Below are 23,325 nucleotides of genomic sequence, written 5' to 3'. Positions count from 1 at the left end.
GTATTCCATGGTGTATAGGTGCCACATTTTCCCTGTCCAGTCTATCATCAATGGGCATTTGGGTTGGTTCCAGGTCTTTGCTGTTGTAAACAGTGATGCAATGAACATTCCTGTGCATATGTCCTTATAGGAGAACGATTTATAATCCTTTGGATATATACTCAGTAATGGGATTGATGGGTCAAATGGAATTTCTATTTCTAGGTCCTTGAAGAATTGCCACACTGTCTTCCACAATGGTCAAACTAATTTACACTCCCACCAACAACGTAAAAGTGTTCCTATTTCTCCACATCCTCTCCAGCATCTGTTGTCTCCAGATTTTTTAATGATCGCCATTCTAACTGGCGTGAGATGGTATCTCAATGGAGTTTTGATTTGCATTTCTCTAATGACCGGTGATGATAAGCATTGTTTCATATATTTGTTGGCCTCATGTATGTCTTCTTTTGTAAAGTGTCTGTTCATATCCTTTGCCTACTTTTGAATGGGCTTATTTGTTTTTTTCTTGTAAATCTGTTTTAGTTCTCTGTAGATTCTGGATATTAGCCCTTTGTCAGATGGGTAGATTGCAAAAATGTTTTCCCATTCTGTTGGTTGCCGATTCACTCTAATGATTGTTTCTTTTGCTGTGCAGAAGCTGTGGAGTTTGATTAGGTCCCATTTGTCTGTTTTGGCTTTTGTTGCCAATGCTTTTGGTGTTTTGGTCATGAAGTCCTTGCCTACGCCTATGTCCTGAATGGTTTTGCCTAGATTTTCTTCTAGGGTTTTTATGGTGTTAGGTTTTATGTTTAAGTGTTTAATCCATCTGGAGTTAATTTTAGTGTAAGGTGTCAGGAAGGGGTCCATGTTCTGCTTTCTGCACATGGCTAGCCAGTTTTCCCAACACCATTTATTAAACAGGGACTCCTTTCCCCATTGCTTGTTTTTGTCAGGTTTGTCAAAGATCGGATGGTTGTAGATGTGTGGCATTGCCTCTGAAGCCTCTGTTCTGTTCCATTGGTCTATATCTCTTTTTTTGTACAAGTTCCATGCTGTTTTGATTACTGTAGCCTTGTAGTATAGTTTGAAGTCTGGTAGTGTGATGCCTCCCACTTTGTTCTTTTTGCTTAGAATTGACTTGGCTATGTGGGCTCTCTTTTGGTTCTATATGAAGTTTAAGGTGGTTTTTTCCAGTTCAGTGAAGAAGGTCATTTGTAGCTTGATGGGGATAGCATTTAATCTGTAAATTACTTTGGGCAGTATGGCCATTTTGACTATATTGATTCTTCCTAACCATGAACATGGAATGTTTCTCCATCTGTTTGTGACCTCTCTTATATCATTGAGCAGTGGTTTGCAGTTCTCCTTGAAGAGGTCCTTTATGTTCCTTTTTAGTTGTATTCCTACGCATTTTATTCTCTTTGTAGCAATGTAAATGGCAGTTCATTCTTGATTTGGCTGTCTTTAAGTCTGTTATTGGTGTATAGGAATGCTTGTGATTTTTGCACATTGATTTTGTATCCTGAGGCTTTGCTGAACTTGCTTATCAGTTTCAGGAGATTTTGGGCTGCGATGATGGGTTCTTCTTGATATACAGTCATGTCGTCTGCAAATAGAGACAATTTGACTTTCTCCTTTCCTATTTGAATATGCTTTATTTCTTTTTCTTGCCTAATTGCTCTGGCTAGAACTTCCAATACTATATTGAATAGCAGTGGTGAGAGAGGGCATCGTTGTCTAGTGTCAGATTTCAAAGGAAATGCTTCCAGTTTTTGCCCATTTGGTATGAAGTTTTTGCTGAGTCTCTGCCAGGTTTTGGTATCAGGATGATGTTGGTTTCATAAAAGATTTGGGAAGGATTCCCTCTTTTTGGATTGTTTGGAATAGTTTCAGAAGGAATGGTACCAGCTCCTCTTTGTATGTCTGGTAGAATTCAGCTGTGAACCTCGGCTTTTTTTGGGTGGTAGGCTCTTAATTGCTGCCTCAACTTCAGACCTTGTTATTGGTCTATTCAGGGGTTCTACTTCCTCCTGGTTTAGGCTTGGGAGGAGGCAAGTGTCCAGGAATTTATCCATTTCTTCCAGGTTTACTAGTTTATGTGCATAGAGTTGTTTGCAATAATCTCTGATGATGGTTTGTGTTTCTGTGGAATCTGTGGTGATATCACCTTTGTTGTTTTTATTGCATCTATTTGATTATTCTCTCTTTTCTTTTTTATTCATTTGGCTAGTGGTCTGTCTATTTTGTTGATCTTTTCAAAAACCCAGATCCTGGATTTATTGATTTTTTGAAGGGTTTTTTGTGCCCATCTCCTTCAGTTCTGCTCTGATCTTAGTAATTTCTTGTCTTCTGCTAGGTTTTTAGTTTTTTTATCTTTCTCTTCTATCTCTTTCGATTTTGGTGATAGGGTGTCGATTTTAGATCTTTCTTTGCTTCTTATGTGGGCATTTATTTCTATATATTTTCCTCTAGACAATGCTTTAAATGTTTCCCAGAGATTCTGGTATGTTGTGTCTTCGTTCTCGTTGGTTTTAAAGAAGATCTTTATTTCTGTCTTCATTTCATTGTTTATCCAGTCAACATTCAAGAGCCAGTTGTTCAGTTTTCATGAAGCTGTGCGATTCTGAGTTAGTTTCTCAACTCTGAGTTCTAACTTGATTGCACTGTGGTCTGAGAGACTATTTGTTATGATTTCCGTTCTTTTACATTTGCTGAGGAGTGATTTACTTCCAATCATGTGGTCAATTTTAGAGTAGGTGCGATGAGGTGCTGAGAAGACTGTATATTCTGTGGATTTAGGGTGGAGAGTTCTGTAAATGTCTATTAGGTTTGCTTGTTCCAGGTCTGAGTTCAAGTCCTGGATATCCTTGTTAATTTTCTGTCTCGTTGATCTGTGTAACATTGACAGTGGGGTGTTAAAGCCTCCCACTATTATTGTGTGGGAGTCTAAGTCTCTTTGTAAGTCATTAAGAACTTGTTTTATGTATCTGGGTGTTCCTGTATTGGGTGCATATATATTTAGGATCATTAGCTCTTCTTGTTGCATTGATCCTTTTACCATTATGTAATGCCCTTCTTTGTCTCTTTTGATCTTTTTTGCATTAAAGTCTATTTTATCAGAGATGAGAATTGCAACTCCTGCTTTTTTTTGCTCTCTATTTGCTTGGTAAATCTTCCTCTATCCCTTTATTTTGAGCCTTTGTGTATCCTTGCATGTGAGATGGGTTTCCTGGATACAGCACACTGATGGGTTTTGGCTTTTTATCCAGTTTTTCAGTCTGTGTCTTTTGATTGGGCATTTAGCCCATTTACATTTAGGGTTAATATTGTTATGTGTGAATTTGATCCTGCCATTTTGATTCTAGTTGGCTGTTTTGCCCGTTAGTTGATGCAGTTTCTTCATTGTGTTGATGCTCTTTACCATTTGGTACGTTTTTGGAGTGGCTGGTACTTGGATCCGTACTAGGCCCCTTTTGAATAAGACTCACTAACAGGCATTTTCATCTTATTCCTAACTTTCAAGAAAGTGTTCCAAAATGTTACCATTAAGTATTATGTTTGGTGAGGTTTTGTTTGTTTTTAATCAGACTAGGGAAGTTTCTTCCTAATCCTAGTTGGCTGTTTTTTTTTGTGTGTGTGTGTAATGCATTAGTATTGAATATTGTTTAATGCAGATTATTAATTTTTTAAATGACTGTCTCATTTTTCTCCCTTAATCTGTTAATGTGGTGAATTGTATTTACAATTTTTTAAATGCTAAATAATCATCATTGCATTTCTAGGATGAGTTCAACTTATTCTTTCACACACATACACGCACACACACACAGACATATGCATAAACATGCATACAAATTGCTGGATTTAGTTTACTAATGTTTTCCACAGAAATTTGCATTTATGTTCATAGGTGAAATGAGTCTTTTAAAAAATTTCTTTCTACTTTTTCTTTTTTTTATTTTAAGACAGAGTCTTGCACTGTAACCAGGCTGGAGTGCAGCGGCACAATTTTGGTTCACTGCAATCTCCACCTCCTGGGTTCAAGTGATTTTCCCATGTCAGCCTCCCAAATAGATGGGATTACAGAAGCATGCTACCACTCCTGGCTAATTTTTGTATTTTTTTGTAGAGATGGGGTTTCGCTATGTTGGCCATGCTGGTTTCAGACTTCTGACCGCAAGTGATCTGCCCACCTTGGCCTCCCAAAGTGTTAGGATTACAGGCGTGAGCCACTGCACCTGGCCTATATTTTTTCTTTATTGTTCTGCCATTGTCTGGTTTTCCAAAAAAGGTTATATTGTAATAGTTTGGTAAAATCAGTTAGGGTGAGTTTCACTTTTTCTATTCTCTATTTGTTTAAGAAAGGAATTATCAGTTGCTTAAAAGTAAAATACTTCCAAAAAATAATCTGGACATGCTGCTTTGTTGTTATTTATAATTATAATAATATAAGTAATAATTAATAATCAAGTGATTCAAAACTATAATTTATTCAATTCCTTATTGCTTTCATTGATCTTCTGTCAGAGGTGATTTTAAATTACTCATAATAATTGTGAATTTACTAATCGTTCCTTTTTAAAAAATATTTCTATCTCTATTACTGTCTTTTTATCTGTCTTCATTAAAAACTATGAGCTCATATTCTTTCATAGTTCTTTTTTTTTCTTTTTTTTGAAACAGGCTCTCGCTCTGTCACCGAGGGTATGATCACCACTCAGTGTTGCCTCAATGTCCTGCGCTCAAGTGATCCTCCCACCTCAGCCTCCTTAGTAGCTGGGACTACAGGAATGCACCAGCACTCCTGCTCATTTTTATTTTTTATTTTGTGTAGAAATGGGATCTTTCTGTGTTGCCCAGGCTGGTCTCAAACTCCTGGACTCAAGTGATCCTCTCTCCTCAGCCTCCCAAAATGTTGGGATTATAGGCATGAACCACCGCAACTGGCCTAATATCATAGTTCTAATCTAATACCATAGGATTCATTTTAGTTTTCTCCCTTTCCATAATCGTATCTCCCTTCTCTGACAGTGAGGAACTTGCCTCCCATTATCCTCAACATATTTAATTACTTTATCAGTTTCCACTGAGGAAGAGGTATGCCTCCTCATCTCACTTGGGTTCTCTCTTCCTGCTCCAGGCCATGGCCAAGCCCACATGGATGTTCTTTCTCACTTCATTCAGAGGCAGCCCTGTAGAAACCTCCTCATAGGGTTGCTTTTCTACCTCGATTGAGCTCTGACATCTCACCCTGTGCTGTCCCTGCCTCTGCCTTCTTCATGGAGGCCCTCCTCACGCCTCTCAGGTTCTAGCACCCCACACCGAGCCCACACTGTGGCTCCTGTGGCACAGATGCCCTCCTCATTCTGCAGGCTCTGACACTCCGTGCCGAGTCACTGCCATTGCTGCTGCCTTCTTTGGCTGCCCTCACCACCGTGCTCAGCATCCTACATTGCATCCTGGGATGTTGCTGTCCCCCAACCTCCATGTGGATACCCTTCTTGCTCCCTTTGCTTCTGACAACACATGCAGGGCTGCTGCTGCCTTCTTACCTCTCCTTCAGTCTCCCCATTCCCCTATCAGATAACTTCTTCACTGCACTTGGTCCCAGGAGTTGTGTGGACCTCTACCATCCTTACCTTGCTCAGGTTCTGATCCCCTGCCCTGGAACCTCACTTCTGCCACCTTCCACCTGGATACCCTTTCCATCCCTTTGGGTTCCAACAACCCCTGCCTTCCCTGTGGACACCCTCTTCACACTCGTGACCTCCTTCATTCCCCCTGCTCTCCTGTATGGACAATCTCTTCACCCTGCTGCTGCCCACCATCACATGTCCTCTAAAGTGAGCCCCTCTCCAAAATCTCATAAAATTGGTTCAAAACAAGGCTATATAGAGATTTTCTCCTGAGAATGATAATCTTTCTAGATAAGCTTACGAGAGGTTTCTGAAGAAACTTGACATATTAAGTCTAACCCATTTTACATTTGTAATTAATTTTTGAAATCTTTTGTTCCATATTAAACTCTTAGACTATTAGATGTGATCATAGTAATTGGTATGGTTCTTTCAACAACTAAAGAAAGAATTAAAGGCCAGGCACCGTGGCTTACGCCTGTACTCTCAGCACTTTGGGAGGCTGAGGTGGGCGAATCATGAGGTCAGGAGTTCGAGACCAGCCTGACCCACATGGTGAAACCCCACCTCTACTAAAAATATAAAAATTAGCCAGGTGTGGTGGCAGGCACCTCTAGTCCCAGCTACTCAGTAGGCTGAGGCAAGAGAATCACTTGATCCTGGAAGGCAGAGGTTGCAGTGAGCCAAAATCGTGCCACTGCACTCCAGCCTGGGTGAAAGAGCAAGACTCTGTCTAAAGAAAAAAAAAAAAAAGAAAGAAAGGAAAGACTGAGGAAAGCCAGGCATCTGTAGTTTCAGCTACTCAGGGGGCTGAAGTGGGAGGATTGCTCAAAGTCAGGAGCAATCCTGACTTTTGAGTCTGCAGTGAGCTATGATCGTGCCTGTGAATCGCCACTGTACTCCAGCCTGGCAACATAGAGAGACACCCTCGCCTCTGCCCAATCTCTTAAATAAAAAAAATAAATAAATAAGACTGGGAAAAAAAGTAAGCATTTAAAATACTAAGACCCTACTTTTAACATAATTGCATATCACCCTGGCCAGTACTGTGTTCTCAGTCACTTCTGGGTTTTTATAAGTTAGGATTTTAGCATAGGCGAATGTATAAACTGACCATGGGAATTGCTCTTTGTTTATGGACATGCTTACTTATATAGTATACACTCATCCGTTAGTTTAACAAGTCATAATATACGAGCAGCTGCCCCTTTTGCAGACTTTGGTTTGAAAGTAGAGCATTTGAGTTTGTTTTGAGCATGAGGACAGTTTTCCCCCAAGGGCTTGAGAGCCACCAAGAAATTTCAGCTAATGTTAAGAATTGTTTATTTATTGGAAGACTCATTTCCACCACTTTCTACCAGGCCTCCATCACTGAAACCTCAGTGTTTACTTTATGGCCTAAGTAATGTTATAGACAACCTTGGTTAAAAAAAAGAAATTGGCCTTAGAAATCTACAGTTAAAAATAGATTACTGCATATCTGCTACTTATGGTGGTTTTGGTGATCTAATGACTAGTCAGCAATAGACTGAAGACTATTTGTAAGATTTGTGTTGGACTTATGCTCCTGGAAAAGATAGATTTATAAATTTAATTTCTAACGATATTATTATGTGCTCAAAATAGAAACCTTTTTGAGTATTGTTGGGGAAAATCTAATATTTGTTAGCAGTGAGTACAATTTAAAAACCGTAGGAGACAAAGCATCTTCATGACTCCTTTTTTCTTTCTTATCTCCAAGGCCCAATATCATATTCAGTGTTTTAGGCATTGAATACATATGGGCTAGTTGTAAAATAATTCTGATTTTGCTTCAAATTTGAAGTGTAGAAAAAACAAGTTTAAACTGATTATGGATATTTTTATGATTCAATTAGTGAGTGTTTTCACAAAGTAGCTTTGCCTTTTAATTAAAGTACAAATTCATTTAATTTGGTGAAAGGGTATGAAGTATGAAGAATCCCTTTCTTATAGTATATCAAGAGAGTTTGGCTTAGTTTCCTTATCTAAAGAGGAATAAAGTATCTACCTCATAGTGTTATCATTAGGTTTGAGTGAGATTATATGTGTATTAATACATAACTAAGTACAGTAAATGCACAATAAATAATCATTGATATTTATTCTTTCAGCTGGGTCAAAAATATTACAAATGCCAACTTATTTTATGTGAGTAATGCCTTTAATATAATCTCACCTAGATTTTGGTTTCCTAAATTAAAATTTATTAAGGAAGAATGAGTTTGTCACTTAGGAAAATGTTACCATCTTTTTATATTTACTGTTTGATAATGTTTGACAGTATTTTTCTTTAAATCTTGGTTTAAAACCCACTTTTTCTGCAATGGATGACTGATGTTTTTATGCTAATTGTCACAAGAAAAAAGCTTTTTATTTTTTTTGGCCGGGTGCGGTGGCTCATGCCTGTAATCCCAGCGCTTTGGGAGGCCGAAGCAGGTGGATAACAAGGTCAGGAGTTCAAGACCAACCCGGCCAACATGGTGAAACCCTATCTCTACTAAAACCACAAAAAAATTAGCTGGGCATGATGGTGCGTGCCTGTAGTCCCAGCTACGTGGGAGGCTGAGGTAGGAGAATCACTTGAACCCAGGAGGCAGAGGTTGCGGTGAGCCAAGATCACACCATTGCACTCTAGCCTGGGCAATAGAGTGAGACTCCGTCTCAAAAAAAAAGAGAAAGAAAAAAGCTTTTTTTTTTCCCTCTCCATTAAAAATTTATTGGCTGGGCATTGTGAATCACACCTGCAATCCTGAGACAGAAGGATCACTTGAGGCCAGGAGTTCAAGACCAGTCTGGGCAACGAATAGTGAGACGCCGTCTGTACTAAAAATTAAAAAAAAAAAAATCAGCTGGGTGTGGTGGTGCATGCATGCGGTCTCAGCTACTTAGGAGTCTGAGGCAAGAGGATTACTTGAGCCCAAGAGGTAATCGCGCCACTGCATTCCAGACTGGGTGACCCTGTCTCAAAAAAAAAAAAAAAAAAAAGGAAAAAGAAAATAGTTACTTAATAGGTACAATGTAATTGCTACAGTTATAACAATAACTAGTGCTTGAACTTCAAAGAAAATGAAACTATTGACCTTTTTGTTAAAATTACATAGCAAATAAATGACCCTTTAAATTGTGCATTTGGTGCTCACTTTGGCAGCACATATACTAAAATTGGAACGAAACAGAAAAGATTAGCATGGCCCCTGCACAAGGACGACATGCAAATTCATGAAGCATTTCACATTTTTAAAATCTAAAATAAAAGTAAATATTAAAGAAAAATTGTGCATTAGCAAATTCATTATGATTTTTTAAGCCTTATAGTTTTTCTGCTTGTCTTAAAAAATGGCATGGTGTATTCGTGTGAGTGGTAATAATAATAATAAACATAATTCTCATTGTATCCAGAAAATTTTGAAACCCCAGAAAAGATTTTGTGGGATCAAATCAAGGTATCATACAGTGAGAACCCTGAAAAGCAATATGTATTCTCAAACGCTGTCCAACATCTGATTTTCCCTCTATAAAACCACTGAAGAGTAATACAAGGAAAAATTCTTTTATTGATTATAACTTATCGTAGTTATAAAATGATAGCAAACTATGTATTAAGGAAGCAGCTGTGTTTAAAATTCCCACTTCCTGAACATATACTTTATAAATATATATGTATTATATCCATTTCCAGTGATTTCTTTAGGTAGAATTTATACTTTAAATTAGAACAATCCATCTTGGGAAATGGTTTTTGAATAAAATATAAATGAGTTATAAAGCCACTCAAGAAAATTGAGATGAAATATAGCTTTAGTTTTAAATTTTATCTCTTTGCAATAAAAGATAGTCATCTATTTTATTGGCTGCCAAAATAGTTTTTAATAGGTAGGATTGGTTTTTTAAAATATATTGAATGTTAGACAACATCTTTCTGTAAGAAATAAAGTTGATCTAAGCTAAATAATAGTATGTCTGCTAATTCTACAATAAATTGGCAGATTTTACCTTCTCGGTCCTCTAGTGCATCTATTAGCTCTCATGTCATATGTCTTAGCTTGGAAATATGATGGCTCATTTTAGTGGTGTTTCTGACTTCACCAATACCCTGGGAAGTTCTATTTTATAATACCTTCTTTTTTAAAAAAATTGTACTTTTGGTTCTGGGGCACATGTGCCGATCATGCAGGATTGTTGCATAGGTAAATACGCGGCAATGTGGTTTGCTACCTCCATCCCCCTGTCACCTATATCTGGCATTTCTTCCCATGTTATACCTCCCAAACCTCCCCACCCCATGCTGTCCCTCACTTAGCCCCCCCCCCCAAAAGACCCCAGTGTGTGATGTTCCCCTCCCTGTGCTCATGTGTTCTCATTGATCAACACCCGCCTATGAGCGAGAATATGCAGTATAATACCTTCTTTTTAACCATTTATAATTAGGATTGAGTTTTTCTGGGAAGACCACTCTGCTTCTCTGTGGGCTTTGCTCTTCAGAGTCATTTGGCAGCATGGCGTTTTGTCACTTGCAAAAACATCTATGGATATTTGGATTAAGATGATGGATAGGAGGCAGGACTAGCTTGCAGCTCCCACTCAGACAGACAGAGCAGTGTGTGGAGGCTCACATCGTGAACTTCTGCTCCAAGAACTACCGCAGGAACGTGCCAGGAAAGCTGAGAGAATGCACAGAACATTTGAAGGAACTGGATCACCACTGCAGTCTCCCCGAGACGCTGAAAAATCGAGAGTCGGCTTGCTTTCTCAGTGGGGAGGCTGGTGGTCTGGGGTAAGTTCTCAGCCCTGGTCACCGGCTGCCTGGAAATAAACTCGGTTATGTTGCAGGGGCACAGTGGGCATGAGACTAGCCTTTAAGACTGTGGCTTACGTGGGAACAGGGTGAGGCCTGTTACTGCCAGCTCTACCCGACTTCCTTGGTGCTCTGTGTGATTCAGCAGAGGCAGCCATAATCCCCCTGGGAACGTAACTCCTTTGGCCTGGGAACCACATCCCCATCTGCCACAGTAGCTGCAGCAAGCCCCGCCTAAGGAGAGTCTGAGCTCAGACACACTTATTCCTGCTCCCACCTGGTGGTCTTTCTCTACCAGCCCTGGTTGCCAAACAGAGGATATAATCTCTTGGGAGCTCTATGGCCCTGCCTGCTGCCTCAAAAACCTGAATACTTAACCAGGCAACCCTAAGGCAAGTTTGCATCCTCCTATAGTACTGCAGCTGATGCACTCTTGAAGCAACCAACCAAAAACCAGCACACGAAACAAAAATACAACCAAGGACCCTCACAGAGTCCACTTCACTCCCCTGAAACCTCCACTGGTATCCAGCAGGTGGTGGTATCCATGGCTGAAAGACTTGAAGATGGATCACATCACAGGACTCTTTGCAGACACTCCCCAGTACCAGCCTGGAACCTAGTAGTTCCACTGGTCTGCTAGACCGAGAAGAGCAAAAATGATCACTGCAGTATGACTCTCAAGAAGCCCCATTCCTAGGGGAAGTGGAGAGAACTACATCAAGGGAGCACCCCATGAGACGAAAGAATCTAAACAGCAGCCCTGAGGCCCAGATCTTCCCTCTGACATGGTCTACCCAAATGAGAAGGAACCAGGGAAGCAATTCTGGTAAAATGACAAAACAAGATTCTTAAACACCACCCAAAAATCACGTTAGCTCACCAGCAATCCAAACCAAGATGAAATCTCTGAATTTCCAGAAAAAGAATTCAGAAGGTCAGTTATTAAGATAATCAAGGAGACACCAGAGAAAGGTGAAGTCCAACTTAAAGAAATCACAAACATGATACAGGATATGAAAGGAAAAATATTCAGTGAAATAGACAGCATAAATGAAAAATAATCACAACTTCTGGAAATCAAAGACACTCTTAGAGAAATCAAAAATGCACTGGAAAGTCTCAGATAAAATTGAGCAAGCAGAAGAAAGAACTTCGGAGCTCATGGAGAAGGCTTTTGAATTAACCCAATCCATCAAAGACAAAGAAAAAGGAATTTTGAATAATGAACAAGGCCTCCAAGAAGCTTGGGACTATGTTAAGCATCAAAACCTAAGAATAATTTGTGTTCCCAGGGAAGAAGAAAAATCTACAAGTGTGGAAAATGTATTTGAGGGAATAATTGAGGAAAACTTCCCTGACCTTGATAGAGATCTAGACATCCAAATACCAGAAGCTCAAAGAATACCTGGGAAATTCATCACGAAAAAGATAATTGCACCACCATTGTTGTTGGAGCATTAGTGGGCACTGAGCTTATCAGTCCCTTTCTGCCAGCACCCCACCTCTGTGTCAACACTGTTGTGGCTGTGAAACTAGACATGGAAAACAGTGGACATGCCCCCACCCTGAGTGGCACAGAGGATGTACACAGTCCTACACCTACCAGTGCCCCACCTCCATGATAACACCATCACTAGTGCAAAAGGGCACAATTACTGGACAGGGGCTCCCAGCCTCCATGAGCTGTGCTGCCATTGCTGCAGTTGTGAATGCCAAAACAGAGGCTAGCACCCTGGCACCCACTAGCATCCTGCAGCAGCCAACAAGCATGCACCCTGCTGCACTGCTGCTACCAGTGCTGCTAGTATGTGCAAACAAAAACAAGCCCTGCTGCCACCAGCCTATGACGTGCTTTGGCTGGCACCACCCATTAGAGTGTTGTGGCCAGCAGTATGGGAGCACCTCAGTCCTCCAAGTGCAACAGGTTCCTAACCTTGAGGAGCCAGAGAACAAAGCCAGTGCCAATACCAGTCACCCAGGGTTAGCGCACACAGGCTAGGACTCCTGAGCAGAGTCCTGACTCCTTAAAATCTTCCAGAGATGAAACCAGTTGACTGAACTCACCTTATACTACGAATAAAGCCCCAAGATTATCAAATAGGATAAAAGAAAATAAGCCATCCAAAGGACAGCAACGTTAAAGACTGAAAGAACATCTGCCCACAAAGATGAGAAAGAACCAGTGCAAGAACTCTGACAACTCAGAAAGCCAGAGTGTCTTCTTTCCTCCATATGACTGCACTAGCTGGAGAGAAAAGGTTCTTAATCAGGCTGAGATGGCTGAAATAACAGAAATGGCATTCAGAATATGAATAGACATAAAGGTCAGTAAGATTCAGGAGAATGTTGAAACTCAATCTATGGAAGCTAAGAATCACAATAAAATGATACAAGAGCTGACAAAGTAGCCAGTCATGAATAAAATGTCTTACATGCTTTTTATCAAAATGAGTTCTATACAAAACAGTTTTAAAATTAAGCAAATACAGTAATTAAATATTTATATAGTTCTATTGTTTTAAAAATACTAATTACAGGTTTGTTTTAACTAGGATAATCTGTCATGATTTCTAACTATTTAAAATCACTGTATTAATACTTAAAATATTATGCTACTTATATTTCACTATATAGACCCAAGCTAAATCAAGACCTTCTTGAGCTATCAGTAACCCACTAATAAAAATCTTCCTGGCCTAAGATCTCATAGTGTCAGTCTAAAAGGTCATTCTCAAAGCACCCCTCAGCCCTAGACTAGACAGGGGAAAGTTCAATGTTGCTGAAATAATCATGATATATTCTCAGGATATTCAAGTAGTCACACAGTTACCTGATAAAAGATCACCCACCTTAACTTATGAAAGGTGCTACAATGAGTTGACTACAACAAGTGAACAACTTTTTGTCATACTCATGGCCAGTGAAGGCAAACTGCTACTTAGGTACCATGTTTTTACTCCAATGCCTTTGCAAATACAGAAGAGACAGAAAGATATCAAGTCAGGTGCAGGTCTGAGGGGATTTTCATCTACCTGATGCTTTCAAAAATCTGCTACTTAGGTAGAGGGGCAGATTTGGCTAGAAGAATACTACCTACCATTTTTCATTGATTTCGATATGATTATTTTTTCACATTTCTGAAATTTGAGTACATCCTGAAATTGGTAGCATATTTTAGTTGAAACTATTTTTTTTCCAGCTTGGAAGCACATAAAATGATGGTGTGTGTTATGATCAGTCATAAAAATGACATTGGGGTTTTGGAAAGTAAGAGGTAGATGAAAATTCCCTCAGACCTGGGCCTGACTTGATATCTTTCTGGTTCTGCTATATTGGCAAAGCCATTGGAGCAAAAACATGCTACCTGAGTAGCAGATTGCTACTGACTCCCTAAAATCTTCCAGAGATGAAACCAGTTGACATTTTATTCATAACTGCTAATTATTCATTTTGAACTGCAATTTAGTTAAAACAATACACTCAAAGTTAGTTAACTTTATATAAAAAGTAGCACCATTTAAAGCAACTAGGAAAAACAACTTTTAAATATGTATTAGTCAGGGTTCTCTTATAGGATATATACATATAGCCTACTTGAATATGTGACTACTTGAATATCCTGAGAATATGTCATGATTATTTCAGCAACACACACACACAAGCACACACACAAACACGCATATATGTGTGTGTGTATATATATATATACACACACACATAAACACACACACGCATATATGTGTGTATATATATGTGTGTGTATATATGTGTGTGTGTGTGTGTGTGTGTATATATATATATATATATATATATATATATATATATATATATAAAAGGGAGTTTATTAAGTATTAACTTACACGATCGTAAGTTCCCACAATGGGCTATCTATAAGCTGAGGAGCGAGGAGAGCCAGTCTGAGTCTCAAAACTGAAGAACTTGGAGTTTGATGTTCAAGGGCAGGAAGCATCCAGCACGGGAGAAAGATGTAGGCTGGGAGGCTAGGATCATCTCTCTTTTTTAATGTTTTTCTACCTGCTTTATATTCACTGACAGCTGATTAGATCTTGCCCACCAGATTAAGGGTGGATCTGCCTTCCCCAGCCCACTGACTCAAATGTTAATCTCATTTGGCAATCCCCTCACAGACACACCCAGAATCAATACTTTGTATCCTTCAGTCCAATCAAGTTGACACTCAGTATTAACCATCACAGAATACAAAGTTCCACTGTGCCTCTCAACTTCTCTAACAATTTGCTTTTTTATCCTCCTCTTTCCATAGATTGCCCAGGCTTTAGAGTATTCTAGGTTATTTTTGGTTGTTCAGTATTAACTTCAATGCTAGTGTTATAGATTTCTCTTTTGTCCTTATACATACACGTATGTATGCGTGCAAAAACACGTACGCACACACACACATGCTCATAAGTTCATTCTCTCTTCCACATGTAACAGACTTACATAAAGAAAACTAGAGCTGAGGTAACTTTGATCTTGACAAATGGAGAATCTCAGAGCTTTTACAATTGCTAATTTCTCCTCACATAGCTGGCTCAGGTCAAAACTCAGGTGTGGACTCCTCAGGGAGGCCTTCCCTGAATAGCTTGGAGCCACTTTTGTTTTCTATTTACTTCTCATTTATTGACATTATTTTGTTTACCTTATCTCTCTCTGCTAGATTATAAGATAAGTGAGAATAGGGACCTTGTGTACCTTTTTCGTGAGTATGTCCTCAAATGAAGAATCTTCATGTTCACACTTGCAGTAGCAGAGATAACTTCCTGCTCATGGGAATTGGAGAGGTTTGTTGGAATTTACTTGCCACAGATTGGTACCTGCAATAAATTGATAAATGTTTACATGGTTTACCAGAGTACAGAGAGATACTGTGTTGTGGCTTTTAGGACAGAGAGGCTTCTTTATGTTCTTACCACTTGTTCTCACCCTTTTACATAGCACATGGCCACCCCAAATAATGACTGTGCTTCCCAGTTACCCTTGCAACTACACCAGACCAGGTTCTGGCAAATGAGACCTATGTAGAGGTAATGTGGGCCAGGTTCAGGCTGTGCATTTAAAGTGTAGGCACATGTCTTCCTTTATCCCCTTTCTTTTTGCATGCTGAAATGCAGCCAGAATGGCAGGAGGAGGAGTGGCCATTTTGGATCATAGAGGAAGCTGTGTGTTGGGGATGTTTGAGCAAAAGTTGGAAAGAGCATGGGGGTTCTCTCATGATGGTGGAAACACCATACCAGCCCAGGACCACTTATTTTCACTTTTTGTAAGTAAGACATACATTCCTGTCTTATTTAAGCCACCGCAATTTGGGTCTCTGTGACAACAGCCAAACTAGATTTCAATTAATGTGGTCACCTTTCGCTGCAGTAGTCATCACAAGAGCTTGTGCTGTGAACCTTGTAATCCTGATCATTTTATGACCTGCTAAGGAAGTGATCAAAATAATGAATTCTGTTGATGCTTGTGTTCTTAAACGTCACCAGACTCTGGGTGTTTGGAAGTAGTGTATGAAGATTTCACTTATTTTAGTGGAACTCTGAATTTTTAGAATTTTAAAATTTTCCAAAGAACTTTATTGAAAAAGTTCCAGATAAATAACATTAGGAATTAAAGAGACCTGAGCTGCCTAACCTGTTGGGTTCTCAGGCATTCATTTGATTAGACGTTTTTATTTAATTGCAAAACCTCTGCTCTGCTACCTTCATTTTTTTAAATCATTCAGAACACCTGGGGGACACTGTATTATTTATAGATAGAGAGAATTAATAAACTTTATTAGTTCCAAGAAATATAAATCTTCTCTTCCTCACCTTCTCTCCTTTCCAGAGAAGCTCCTCCCGTCTAGTTCTTTGCCAACAGAGGTGTCACTTCCAACAGTGGAGGGGAAAAGCTGAAAAGCCTTTTTCAAAGTATTCTGTTTCAGTCTATATAATAACAATCTATTGAGCACATGCTGTCTGCCAGACGGTGATGCTGTCAAACTGAAACAAACGTGGGTTTTTGGGTGTGCATACAGTTTGTTTTGTAATGTGGATTTATAGTACACTACTATTACTCATGCCATTTTCAGGGATACAGGACCAAGTAGGATTTTGTAGCCTGGCATGAGTATCTGAGTCCTGCTTTTCTAGTATTGCCTCTGTGAGAAAAGTAAGTCCTAGATTCTGCATTTAAATTGAGAACTTTTTCTGTGGGTACTGGGATTACTGAAATGCAGTATTTCCCACTAATTTGTTTTTCTTTGATATATCTGTAAATTTGGCATTCACATTAGATTTTTATCTTGAGTTTTACTCCTCAGTAAGCTTTTAATTGGAACCTCATGAGACTTACACATTTCTCCATAAGGATATATCATCTCAATTTCATTTTTTTCTTGGAGAATAGTTATTTTAGTGTTGTTCTTCTCCCCATCAAAGTATTGTATTTTTAAATAATGAAAAATAGACAAATAGAAAAAAGAAAATGACACCCATGAACTTTTGTTCCTTTTCCCAGGGAAGGCACATTTTCAGATTGTGAGTTAGGCAAATCTGTGCCAAGCATCTGATCAGAAAATGAGAGTGGAATATATAGGCTATGCAAACCAGTGCTTTTTAACTGATCTTGGCTTAGAAACAATGATATCATATGTTATTCCAGCTGAAAACCAGAGTTAGTAATCAGACAAAGTAAGTTCAAGGCTAACAATTTTGGTTCTTACCATTTTATGGGTCTACCAAAAAGTTTCAAATACAGACCTTATGCCAGTGACTGAAGGCGCGTATGGGTGGGTCTCCATTTTGTGAAAAACAAGGAGGATACAACTTCTGGTTATTCTTGCCTGACCAAAATAGGAATAACAATGGTTTTTGCTTCCCTCCACTAACTGAATCTTCCATCCCGAGCCACTCCTTCTAGCTGTTTGTACCATGCCAACCACCGCAGTGGTGCTAGGATTCTTTTTTCTTTGTTAAACATCTGGGTTCTTAAGAATAAAGGGAAATAACACTGTCTTAACTGATTTTTTTTATTTTTTATTTTTAGTGTTAGCCCTAGAGAAACCAAGTCTTGCTTATGTCCATTCACAGGGTGTCTTGTGTCTAACATACCTAAAGGTGTGCTTTCCTGAGGGAAGCCTATGCGTAGGCTGGCAGAATATCTAGAATATTTCTGACTTAAGTGCTCTGAGAGTGCTAGCGGTTAGCTTAACATTAGTGGGCGCTGAGACTAGATAGGAGGGTTGGGCTGGTGCATGGATTTCTCCATGATCTCTGGAAGGTCTGTGCCTTCCCATCTCCCTCTGTTCTTCTCGTTCTTTTAAGTTAAAGGACTCACAGCAGAAGTGGATGTGTGGAAGAAGTGGATGAGTGTTGAGTATCAGACAGCTGATAAGTCTGGTTTTTTTTTTTTTTTGAGAATGTGTTGATGCTTGAAGTGATGAATGTCAAATGATCCAAATCTCCTAAAGATGGACATAGTTTAGGAGTACGTGGCTCTCCTCAGTGCTTTCTTTACTCAGGACTGTCCAGTGGGAGCAGTATTGGCTTCTAACTTGCAGTGTTGTGTTGCAGGGTAATTTTACAAACATTCTGGAAATATTTCTTCTAGAGTAATTTATGTCATTTCATGTCCTGTGCAGAAAAAGAAATCCACAGCTGGGCAATTACATACTAGTTGTGCTGTATGTTTTTAACAGGAGTCTTTCCTGACACAAAATGCAAGAATACTAGTCTTGGTTTTTTATCTCCCGATTTTGTAAATAGCAAAACAAAATCGCCAAAAAGCTTATTCCAGGGGAAAAATATATTATAAAAATTGATAGATTATCACCCTTCCATGTGGAGCTTTCTGTTGTTATCCATCCATGTGATTAAAAAAACCTTTATTGTCGTTTTGTTAGAGAGTATAGAAGATTCCTTTAAGTAGTTTGTCCATGTAGGTATGGTGTAGCCTTTTTTCTTTTTGTTAAGTGAACTGTTTTGTTTCAGTTAGTGTTGCTGTTTTGTTTGATATATTAGTAAGTATTTAAAGTTTGTTTTCCTTGCGACATTCTGGATTTATAATTTTTAAACAGAAAAAAGTAGGGAATTAAATTGGAAAAATATTGGATTTGACATTTCTTGTTATTAATTTTAATGAGAAATATATAATTTATCTTCTGTCTTATTGAATACATGATAACCACTATTTTTTGTTTTGTATTATTTAACTTTAGTTTTGATGGTAAAAAGCATTATAAAGTACAAAGACATAAAATTTGTAAAGTCACTTTTATTTAATGGATTTGTTTTCTTCTTGCTCTTACATTTTTAAGGAGATTATAGCCTTTGTGAGAAAAAGAAACGAAAAAAGTGGATTAGCAGTAATCTCATAAACACAACACTTTAGAGGAAAGCTGCCTATTTAAACACGATGAATTTATCAACCAAGGCATACATCATCAGCATTCTTCTCTACTGATAAGAATAGTTTTTAATGGCATTCACCTGATTTAAATTCTCCTTAAGAATAATTCATATACTGATTGGGTGTAGGAATAATTCAGTGTATTTCTGATTAGCATGATAAAATAACACAGTAAAAAAAGAGAAAATATAGACTAAAATTTAGAAGCTAAGATATTTTGCTTTTGTAGGAGAGCTAATGCAATGACCTCCAAATGGAGATGATTTCTTATGTAGCCAGAACATAAAATCCACTCATTCAACCAACTAATAGTTTTTGAGCCACCTATTAGACACCAGACACCATGCTTTGACAGCAAGGCTGAATCAATGAACAAGATAAACAAGATCTGTGCTGTTGTTTGGCTTGCATTATCTAGAGAGTAGAGTACAAGCAAATTAAATAATAAGGATTATAATCAGTACAGATTTGGAGCATCTATTAGGTCTAAACCACGTTGTTCAGTGTTAAGAAGGGTTTTCTTTTAAATTAGTTTTCAACTTATAAGGGATATATATCCCACTTGAATGGTTCCTTTCTTAGTATGCCATAGTCCCTTATACACACACCTATAATAATACATATCAGTTAGAGCATGGCTTATTTATGTCCATTTCACTCTGCCACAACCACATCCATACTGTTAGACTGGCATTTTATAACTTATTTATTCATGCTTTCCCTTCACTTGGAATATGCCTAACCTATAAAAAGCACATGATACACTATACGTATTGGCTTGATGAATGTGTAGTTCTTTATTATAATGAGATACTTTCATCTAATTTTATTTCAAATTATACTTCATATATATGAGATATTGAATATCTGATTTCATTACTTGATTCAGATATCGTATATCTGATTTCAGTATCTGAGATGTAGAAAATATCTTAACATTTGGATCTATTTTGTCTTCATCAAACTCATAAAAGAGGTCATGTTATTGTTGAAGCAGCAGAAGACACAGAGTTTAAGTGACAACTTACACACGAGGGTTTTTGCCAAGAGTCATAGGAGAAGGATGGTTACAGCTGCTTGTCTATAGCTTGGCCTGATCTTGTCAGATGCGTGAGTCTTGCCAGAAGCCCTGATCACTTTTGTTTCACCACACGACTCCCATTTTTACCCTGTTCTTAGTGAAACCATTCTGAAGTCTTTACAAGATGTTTGTACTGAAATCATGAGATAGTTGATCCTCACTACCAAACCATCTACCACCATGGAGCTCTTGCCCAGTGATAGGAACTAGGCCTAAATGCTTTACGTGCATTGTCTTATTGAAGCCTTACATTTCTAGGAACTATCCTCGTTCCTGTTTTACAGAGGAAGAAAAAGAAACTTAGATAAGTTAAGTATCTGCCTAGGTTCCATAGTTAATAAGTGGTAGAGCCTGGATTCTGTCCTGGCTCTACCTGACTCCACAGTCTGTGCTTTCAATAACTCTTCCACACTACCTTGAAGGGCTTATTTGAAAATATAAATTAAAGAATATAATTGTTAAACTACACTTCTAGTAGAAGAAGTACAGCTCTGCCTGTTTATAAGCAAATCACCTGTATGTGCATTTATCAGAATATACAAATAAAGTCAGACTCTTAACTTTTGATTTTTTTCAGAAACAATTCCTTGTTTTTACTTTATGAATAAATAATATACCCTGGAATTTCTTTTGGAGCACTCCCCTCCAGTACATGTAATTTATCTTATTTGCCATTTTCCAGTCATATATTAACTGATAGATGATGCATAAGGGGATAAAGGGTTTAGACTCCCCAGTGCTCAGCCCCAAAAGCTAAGATTTTCTATTGTAGTGAGGCATGATCCAAACAACAAACAGTTTCTGAGTTCATGCAAAGACTTTGTCTTGTTGTTTGTATTTACTTGAGAAATCTCAGCCCTGGTTGTACCAAGATTTTCATTTTGGGGAAGAATTTTGGCAGCCATCTTATAAGAATCCGCTCTATGGTTCATCCCTCTATAGAGGGCTTATGTGGGTTTATTTAAGATCTAGATTTCTTTCTAAACGTTGGCTACACAAAAGAATTTCCCTTTTTTTTCTCTTTACATCAAAATTTGTATTCACATCTCTCATATACAATATCTTTTTCTCACGTTATACTTAATTTTGTTACCTTTCTAAGGCTGAAATTATAATTGGTGCCCTTTTATACAAAATTTTGAAGTAGTGATAGGAGAGATTTTCATCACTGAAGGTCAGGCGATGCTCAGATGAGAGTCCAGAGGAGACACTCACAGAGGTCACACATCATATAGAATACATGAAAAACATATTAGAAACACATACTGGCCATTCTTCCATCTGTCAGCCACATGCTCCATCTTCTTTTGCAGGAAGACAGTATGACAGGAAAGCACGAGAAGGTCCAGGACATCGTCAACAGCAAGGCGATCACTGAAACGTACCCTCATTAGGGATACCTTTTTTAGATCAGGGGTAAATTATCCACAGGAAAACGTAATACCCTGATAACTGCACAAGAATGTTAAGCATAATTTAATTAGTGATAGACAGGTTTTTTGAGGTTGGTTGATTTCTGGTGGTAGAGGCAACTGTTTTAAAGGGACAGTCACAGTGATCTTTTCTTTTACTGGGTCATTTCTTTACCTTTATGTGTTACTTCATCCTTCAAGTCCAAGTTAGCTGCCTTTTTTTGGTGCTGCCCATCCTCTTACACTGATTACCCTAATTTAAATAATTCAATTAATTTAAATACTGCCTAACTTATCTGTATCTCCTTAGCTCTCTGAAGACAGGGATCCCATATGTTTTGTTTATTGTTATTTTTCCACCTGGCAGATAGTAGGTGTTCATTAAAAATTTCCTCTCAATTTATTTTATGAATTTACTTCATCGCTCATCAGAATGTCAGTGAATTTTTTTTTAAGTAATTTGATTAAGTCTTTCTTAAAAACAGCCAAAAAAAAGGCTAACTGACAATAATGTTGGGTAAAAAGACTTGTCTCAGCCCATATGATAATATATGTCAATATTAAACATCATTTTATACATCAGTAATGTTTATCAGCATTTTCTAGTAGTCTTTTTTGGTTTTGGCTTACCTTTTAATTCAGCAATTAATCCTCTCCCTTCCATTAAAATTATTAGCAATAATGTGGTATTGCTGCAAGATAATTCAGGAACAGATGCAGGAATATTTTAGTAACTTTTTTATTTGATAAAGATGGTATCACAAACCAGTAGGAAATATTTAATATGTGACCAAGAAAAATTGATGGGGGGAGTGATTATCGCTATGTTAAAAGGTAAATTAGAAAACCAAAACCAGGCTAGATGCAGTGGCTCATACCTGTAATTCCAGCGCTTTGGGAAGCCAAGGTGATCTCTTGAGGCTTGGAGTTTGAGACCAACCTGGGCGATATAGCAAGATCACATTTCTATATTCTTAAAGTTAAAAAAAATTAAAAATACCCAAAATCAAAAGTAAACTACCAGAAAATATTGGTAAACATTGGGTTTATTTTGGAGTAGGGAAGAACCTAAAAGCCATGACATTAATCACAAAGGGGAAAGCACCAGATTTGATCATAGTATGGCTTAGTGGTTAAGAGAAAGGACCTTAAGATTAGAGGGTTCTGGAATTAAATTCTGCTGATACTTACTGAGTGATCTTGGTGGAAATTATCTACCTCATTAAGCTACAGTTTCCTCATTTGTAAATTAGAAGGGATAATCATAGTAGCAAATTCATTAAATCTTTAGAATACAAAAATTTATGTAAGGTAATTGCCCTTTGCCAGTTACATAAAAAAAGCACAACAGATTTTAGCCATTATTATTCACTCTAAAAATTTTATCAAATATATTAACAAATCACCTTGACAAAAGCAAACAAAATAGAAGAGTATTTGCCATAAGACAAAGATTGATGTACATTACATGTGAAAAATTTATTCATATGGATAAGGAAAACATCATTCAACAGAAAACATGAATTGAAAATATGGCCAGCCATTTTATAGATGAAGAAATAATATTGGCTAATAAGCATATGAAACAAATGTTCACTTTTCCTAGTAGTAAAAAAAAAAAAAAAAAAAAACCCAAACAATGCTGAGATGTAATTTACCACTTTAAATTATCAAGGAGTACCAAATAATAATTAGTGTTGGGTAGAGTTCAGTAACGTGTTCATTCAGAAACATTACTATTGGTAGGGTGAATTTTGTCAAAGCACTTTGGCAATCAACCTTGAAAAGGTTTATATTTTTCCTCATAATTTCATTTCTTTTTTTTTCATGTAAATTCTTCTTTTTTTCTCTTTCATATATCATATTGACTTTTTATTGTAGGTAAAGATTTAAGTTTTCTCCCTACACCCTGCTGTCCCTCCTCCAACCCCCACCACCCAACAGACCCCAGTGTGTGATGTTCCCTTCCCTGTGCCCATGTTTTCT

The 23,325-nt window shown here is 37.9% G+C and overlaps 1 protein-coding gene and 1 non-coding gene across 3 annotated transcripts in view; both read left to right on the top strand.

Moving 5' to 3' along the window:
- Nucleotides 1-23,325, top strand: part of SCFD2 (sec1 family domain containing 2) — a 430,823-nt gene that overhangs the window by 89,599 nt on the left and 317,899 nt on the right. The gene's annotated exons all lie outside the window — the stretch shown is intronic.
- Nucleotides 8,772-8,878, top strand: LOC116548875. The gene has a single exon (XR_004267587.1). It is a non-coding gene; the product is annotated as a U6 spliceosomal RNA (small nuclear RNA).

The sequence above is a fragment of the Sapajus apella genome, unplaced genomic scaffold, assembly GCF_009761245.1.
Source record: "Sapajus apella isolate SASKATOON/1434 unplaced genomic scaffold, GSC_monkey_1.0 scaffold5, whole genome shotgun sequence".
In the NCBI taxonomy this organism is placed as follows: Eukaryota; Metazoa; Chordata; class Mammalia; order Primates; family Cebidae; genus Sapajus; species Sapajus apella.
The sequence above is the reverse complement of the archived record's forward strand: the minus strand, read 5'-3'. Positions and strand labels throughout refer to the sequence as shown.